The sequence below is a fragment of the Brassica napus genome, unplaced genomic scaffold (assembly GCF_020379485.1).
Source record: "Brassica napus cultivar Da-Ae unplaced genomic scaffold, Da-Ae ScsIHWf_1271;HRSCAF=1816, whole genome shotgun sequence".
NCBI lineage: Eukaryota > Viridiplantae > Streptophyta > Magnoliopsida > Brassicales > Brassicaceae > Brassica > Brassica napus.
The window spans coordinates 297,280-303,605 of NW_026014690.1; the positions used below are offsets into that span (position 1 = coordinate 297,280).

Genomic DNA, 6,326 nt, shown 5'->3' on the forward strand with positions numbered 1-6,326 from the left:
GCGGCTCTATCTGATCCTCCAACGGTCCTGGCCTAAAGCCTCTCTCTCTGGTCGAGTCTTTGTCCACTCTAAGTCAGATAAATGATTGCCTTCCTTCCCAAGATACCTAGACTGTACGGTCACTCCCTATCCGTACATGTCCGTACACAACTACTCCATCTCTTCTCTTGATCTTTCTTCTTATGTAAACCCTTGATCATCTCACTTAATCATCTCCATAACTTAACATCCAATGCCCAAAGGATCAAGATTGCAGCAACTGAATTCTATGATTATGCGTTGAGTTGGTGGGATCAACTTGTAACTACTAGACGGCTTAACCAAGAGAATCCGGTTGATTCATGGCACGAGATGAAGTCACTCATGCGCAAACGGTTGTTCCAAGTCACTATCACCGCGACCTACATCAAAGCTGCGAAGACTACCCAAGGAACACGAACTGTTGAAGAATACTATCAAGACATGGAGTTGCTGATGTTGAGAGCTAGTATCTTGGAGGATAGAGAAGCCACTTGTAACGACCCGATCCCAGTCTCGGAACTTGTTAGCCAGCTAAAGTCCAAGCACTACCTAAGGACCCAAGATATTTGCCTATAAATACCTCATCTTCATTGTTTTTCTCCTGCAAGAGAAAATAAATCAGAAGTTAGAGAGAAGAAGAAGTGAGAGAGAGAGAGAGAGAGTAAGAGAAAGAAAGATAGAAACCACTGCATGTTGCCACCAGAGATCGCCGGAGCCACCACATGCCAGGGCATCGTCAAGCTCGTCATCACCGTCAACCGCATCTTAGAATCGCCGGAAACCGCCGCCTCTTAAGCTTTGTTTTCGTCCGTTCAGTAAATCAGCTATATCTCCCTAACCGTTGAGAATCTCTCGCATGCAAGACCATCAACGTGTTCCTCTCGTCGAGACGAAGCCGTAGACACCAACCACGCCGTAATCGGAGCTCAGACGAAGCCGTACGCGCCTCCAAAAGTTACGCCGACTGCGCGCGTTTCTTCCACGCGCCGCCGCCGGATATCGCCTCCGCCGTCTTCCGCCACCGTCCTCCGCCGCAGCTCCGCCGCCGCCGGGAATCGCCTCCGCCGTTGCCGCCGGCGAACTTTCCGGTAAGACGCCGCCGCCCTCCGCCGTCGCGGTCGGTGACCGAAACCGGTGACTTGCCGGTGACTCGGTCAACTCGGCCGAGTCAACTCGGTTGACTCGGTAAACCGGTTGGTTGACTGGTTTGACCGGTTTAAATTAATTTCGGTTCGATTAAGGTAAACCGGCCGGTTATGTCAAATCGATTTCTGGTCAAGGGTTGACCGGATTGACCTTTGACCAGCGAGTTGACTTTTCCGCAAACCTTGACCAGTTCCGTTTTTAACCGTTCGAAAGGCGTTCTGACTCAGAATTTCGATCTGATTTCAGATATGGAGTCTATTTGAGCAGCTGGAGTTCATAAACACTACTTTTCTATTGCTAAGGTGAGGGTCTATTCCCGAACTCCTCTTACACGGCTTAGGACCTCGAATAAATATAACTTATTTCTAATGTGTTCCGTCTGCTTGAAATCGAGTCTGTCATTGCTTGTTTAGTTATTAGGTTCTTTGCATAAACCGGAACTAGGGGGCTAGAGGATTCAACATTGATTGTTTCACTTAAATGTAAAATCTTAGCTAGGATTGTTTTTGTGTGGAGACGGATACAGAGACGGACTTCTGTATGCCGGATTGTATGAGGTTATGGCCAACTTTAGTCGACCGGTTGAGCTGTAGCCTGGAAGTGTCGATAAATCGTCCACGGGCGGTGTCCGAGCACTATCTCGAGTTGTGTTATGTTTTTGGCCTGTTAGTGGGCGGCGAGTGTGCACCTCGCTAGGACCATTGTTTGTTGCTTGGGTACTTTAGGTACCGTGTTTGACATGCATTAGAATTAATTTATATTTATTCGGAGTGCTATGTCCGGGTCCATGGACTTCGGGGTAGCATCCCCCATACCTCATTGGGCGATTCACCTATCGCTCACCCCCCTCACTCTTTCCCTTTTTCAGGTGAGACAAATAAGTATGTGATATTTAGACGGACTTGGTGCTACTGGACTTTCCCTACGGATTTTTATTTGGGTTTTGGGTGAGCGTTATTGGGTTTATGGGCTTTTATATTATGGATATTGTTGGTGGCCCGTCGTCCTTAGTGAGAAGGAGACGGATGTCACATTGTTGTATGATGACGCGTCGGGGGTGACACGCTGTCCTCCAGATAGGAGGTGACGGGTGTCGCAATTTTGGTATCAGAGCGGGGTTCCATCCCGGTTCCGTCCGGGATGGCGGTCAGGGGATTCGGTTTTCATCGGTTTTCAACGTTCTTTTTGTTTTTTTTTAAAAAAAATATTTATTAATATATTTCGAAATTCTTTTAGCACCATTCTGTCCAGTGATTACTAACTCAAATGTCTCTTTCTATGACGATGAGTAAAAACATCGTCATTCGTCCTTCGACTAACAGGGTTCTCGCCAGATGTTCAGCAGTTGGGCGATGTTTAAGTTCGTCAGTTTTCTCAGGAGTTATCAGTTTCTTCGGTCATGATTTCGAGGTTATCCAGGAGTGGACATGTGACGTTTCTGCCACCAGCCCACTTCAAGCAATCGTTCCACGAGTTTAGTTTTGTTACTGGAGATTATGTGATGTGAGGTATGAGCCATTGGTTGGCATGTGCACGAGTATATTGACTATTTTGGAGGTATATTTGTTTTGTGAACTCGTGGAGATCGCTTTTGAATTGGGGTGCAGCAGCTTGCGTTGTGTAGATGTTGGAGTTACACTTTGGTATGTTTACCAATTTTGGCAGTGTTGATCTTTTCAGAGATGTGTCAGTTTGGACAACTGACATAGGACATTGGAAGCTATTTATATTCATCGCAGTATACCAGTTATGCTTGGAGGACCTATTTGTCCGGAGACTCGTCAGAGGTGGAGCTACGTTTTTACGATGTCATGCTTAGGATGGATTTGCTATCACGACATCGAGTAGTGTTGGATTGCCTGAAGGCACGAGTTCATATTTCTGGAGCAGATGGAATTTTTATTGCATGCATGCTACATACTGAGGGGTTATGGAATATAAGAACATAGAGATTTTTGGCTACCATTTCGATGGTTAAGGATGATGGACAGCATGAGCTACAGGATCTTCCGGTTATTGTAGGATATGAGGATATAATTGTGACCTTTGGAACGGCCACAACAAGACACATGAGACGCTTTTGTGATTTGTTTGGAGCAAACATCACTGGTTTCACGAGTTTCTTATCATCTGTCACGAGCAGGGATGACTGAGTGGAGAAAGCAATTGGAGGAACTCTTTGATAAGGGATTTATCAGATGAAGTATTTCACCATGGAGAGCATCATTGTTGTTGTAAAGAAGAAAGGTGGGAGTTAAGAGATTAATGGAGGTTCATCGTTTTCGAAGTTTATCTTGGCATCAGGATACCATCAGATTGCTATAGCTGAGGAGTATGTATGGAATGCAGATTTCCGTTATGGATATTATGAGTTTGTAGTGATACCATTTGGGTTGACAAAGGCACCGTTGCATTCATGAAGAAATAATGACGTTTTCGTGAACATTTGGATAGGTGTGCGATTGTATTCATCAACGAAATGCTGATTTATTTTGGAGTAGAAATGAGATTTGTGAGCATTTAGAAGATTGTGTTGGATAAGCTTAGAGAGAATCAGTTGTTCGCTAAGTTGAGGAATTGTAGCTTTTGGCAGAGGAATGTCGGATTTTTGAGTAACATGGTTTTGAAAGCAGAATTTTGATAGGTCCAAAGAAGATTAATAGCGTTTCGGGGAGATCGAAACCTAAGAGCACTACAGAAATCTGTCGTTCTTTTTGGGTTAACAGTGTACTACTAGAAGTTCATCAAGGGTTTCACCGTTATAGTAATGTTGAAGATACATTCTACATGTAAAGACGTTAAGTGTGGTTGGATAGATTTTTGTTCGAGGAGTTTCACGAAATAGAAGTACAACTAATGAAGACACCAGTTTTGGTTCTACCGTGGCTGAGGCTTATTCTGATGCGCCATATACTGGCTTGGATTTAAATTGAGGTAAGAAGATTAAGTCATTCATATGCATCACGCCAGAGAGGTTGTAGTGGTAATTGCGTTATAGTTTTGGAGATCGTAATTGTACGAGAAGGAAGTCCAGATTCTATGGGATCATTAGAGTCTGACATTTATCTACACATTAAAAATTGCAATTTGGCAGTGCAGTCGGAATGAGTTTGTAGCAGGCTATAGTTTGGATATCGCATGCCATCTGGTAAGGACAACCAGGTGACAAATGTCTTGGGTAGGCATATGAGCGACGTATTTGGAACAAAGGAAGATCAGGAGTTTACTGGGACAGTTGCTAGTCTCAAATTGTGTGTCGTATTGTCAAGGGAAAGACATATGGCCTTGAGGATTGAAGCATGCAGTTTTGCTATGGAGGATACGCCATGCGCAGGTTAGCCTTATGGTTTTGGTTGAATAGATCGAGATTGGGAATATTGGATATCATACAGCTTGGAGCAGGATGCACCTATATCGAAACCGAGTTTGTATGTTGGACGATAAGCTGCTAAGAAAAGGGATCTTACAGCAAACACATCACTCGTGTTACTCTACCCATCAGAAATATCAAGGAGTTCAAAGATATAAAGCGTTACTATCATTTGCCTATTATGAAAAAGATTGTAGCTACATTGCGTCTATGTCAGATGGTTATGGCAGAGGATCAGTTATCGATCATGTTATTTTGAGCTTGCTTTTGCTGAAGTGGAAAAGGAAATGAGACATGGTGATTATGGATATCGTTACTGAATTTTTTTTTAATCACCGTATGTGGAAAGGATGCCACATGGGTAGTCATGGATAGACTTACCAAGTCAGTTCATTTCCTAAATAATTTAGAAGGCAGAGAGAGCTGATTAGTTGGCGCAGATTTATATTAGCATGATTTTGAGGTTGCATGGAGCTCTTGTCAGCATTGTCTCGGATTGGGATTCAAAGTTCACCTCTACATTTTGGAGTCATTCAGAAGGCGTTTGGGACAAGGATCTATATGAATACAACTTATTATCAGCATACAAATGGTCAGTCAGAAAGGACTACTCAGAACTTAAAAGGATATGTTTAGGGATTGCGTCTTCAAATGGGATGGAAGTTCTGAAATCATCGACCTCTAATAGAGTTTGCCTAAGATCGACAATTATCATTCAAGCATTGAGATGGACCGTACGAGGCTGTTTATGGTAGGCCTTATCGTATACCACTTTGTTGGACCAAAGTGGGGGAGCGACATGAGTTAAAATTATTAATGGTTTAAGAGACGGTAGAGCAAATGGATATGCTCAAAGATTGGCTTTATAAAACCCATAGCCGTCAGAGGAGTTATGCAGCTAACCGCTGTAAGGAATTGAAGCTACATATGGGCGATGTAGTAAACCCGAAAATGAGAAAATTTCAGAGAGGATCAAAAACTTAGAAGCTAAAGCAGCTTAAACCATGGTACATGAGATTGTATCCTTCGAAGGAGCGGATTGGAGCAGTTGCTTGCAGCTGATTTATCAGCAGTGTATCAGATTACTACAATGTGGTTCATGTGTCAGTGTTGAGAAAAGCTAAAGGAAAATCAGAGTTATTTTGCAGCCGACGTCAAATCACCGCAGGAAGATTGTACTCGCCTTGTCAGCTAATGTAGAATTTGGATCATCAAGCGGAAGCATTTCAGAGATTGACGACTGTGTTTGTCAGAATTTGTTAAGAGTGAGATGAAACCTGAGAAACCGATCATATTGATTATTCAGAAGTTCGTTTCAAGGATGTTGGAAAATTAACGAACGACTCGAATTCGGGGACGAATTCCTTATTAGTAGGGGAGAATTGTAACGACCCGATCCCAGTCTCGGAACTTGTTAGCCAGCTAAAGTCCAAGCACTACCTAAGGACCCAAGATATTTGCCTATAAATACCTCATCTTCATTGTTTTCTCCTCCTGCAAGAGAAAATAAAAATCAGAAGTTAGAGAGAAGAAGAAGTGAGAGAGAGAGAGAGAGAGTAAGAGAAAGAAAGATAGAAACCACTGCATGTTGCCACCAGAGATCGCCGGAGCCACCACATGCCAGGGCATCGTCAAGCTCGTCATCACCGTCAACCGCATCTTAGAATCGCCGGAAACCGCCGCCTCTTAAGCTTTGTTTTCGTCCGTTCAGTAAATCAGCTATATCTCCCTAACCGTTGAGAATCTCTCGCATGCAAGACCATCAACGTGTTCCTCTCGTCGAGACGAA

At 43.5% G+C, this 6,326-nt stretch overlaps 1 long non-coding RNA gene across 1 annotated transcript; it reads left to right on the forward strand.

Annotated features, from left to right (window-relative positions):
• The first annotated feature begins 672 nt into the window (after positions 1-672).
• LOC125596743 lies at positions 673-2,890 on the forward strand. The gene is made up of 2 exons (XR_007331224.1): positions 673-1,469; positions 2,036-2,890. It is a non-coding gene; the product is annotated as an uncharacterized LOC125596743 (long non-coding RNA).
• The last annotated feature ends 3,436 nt before the right edge of the window (positions 2,891-6,326 follow it).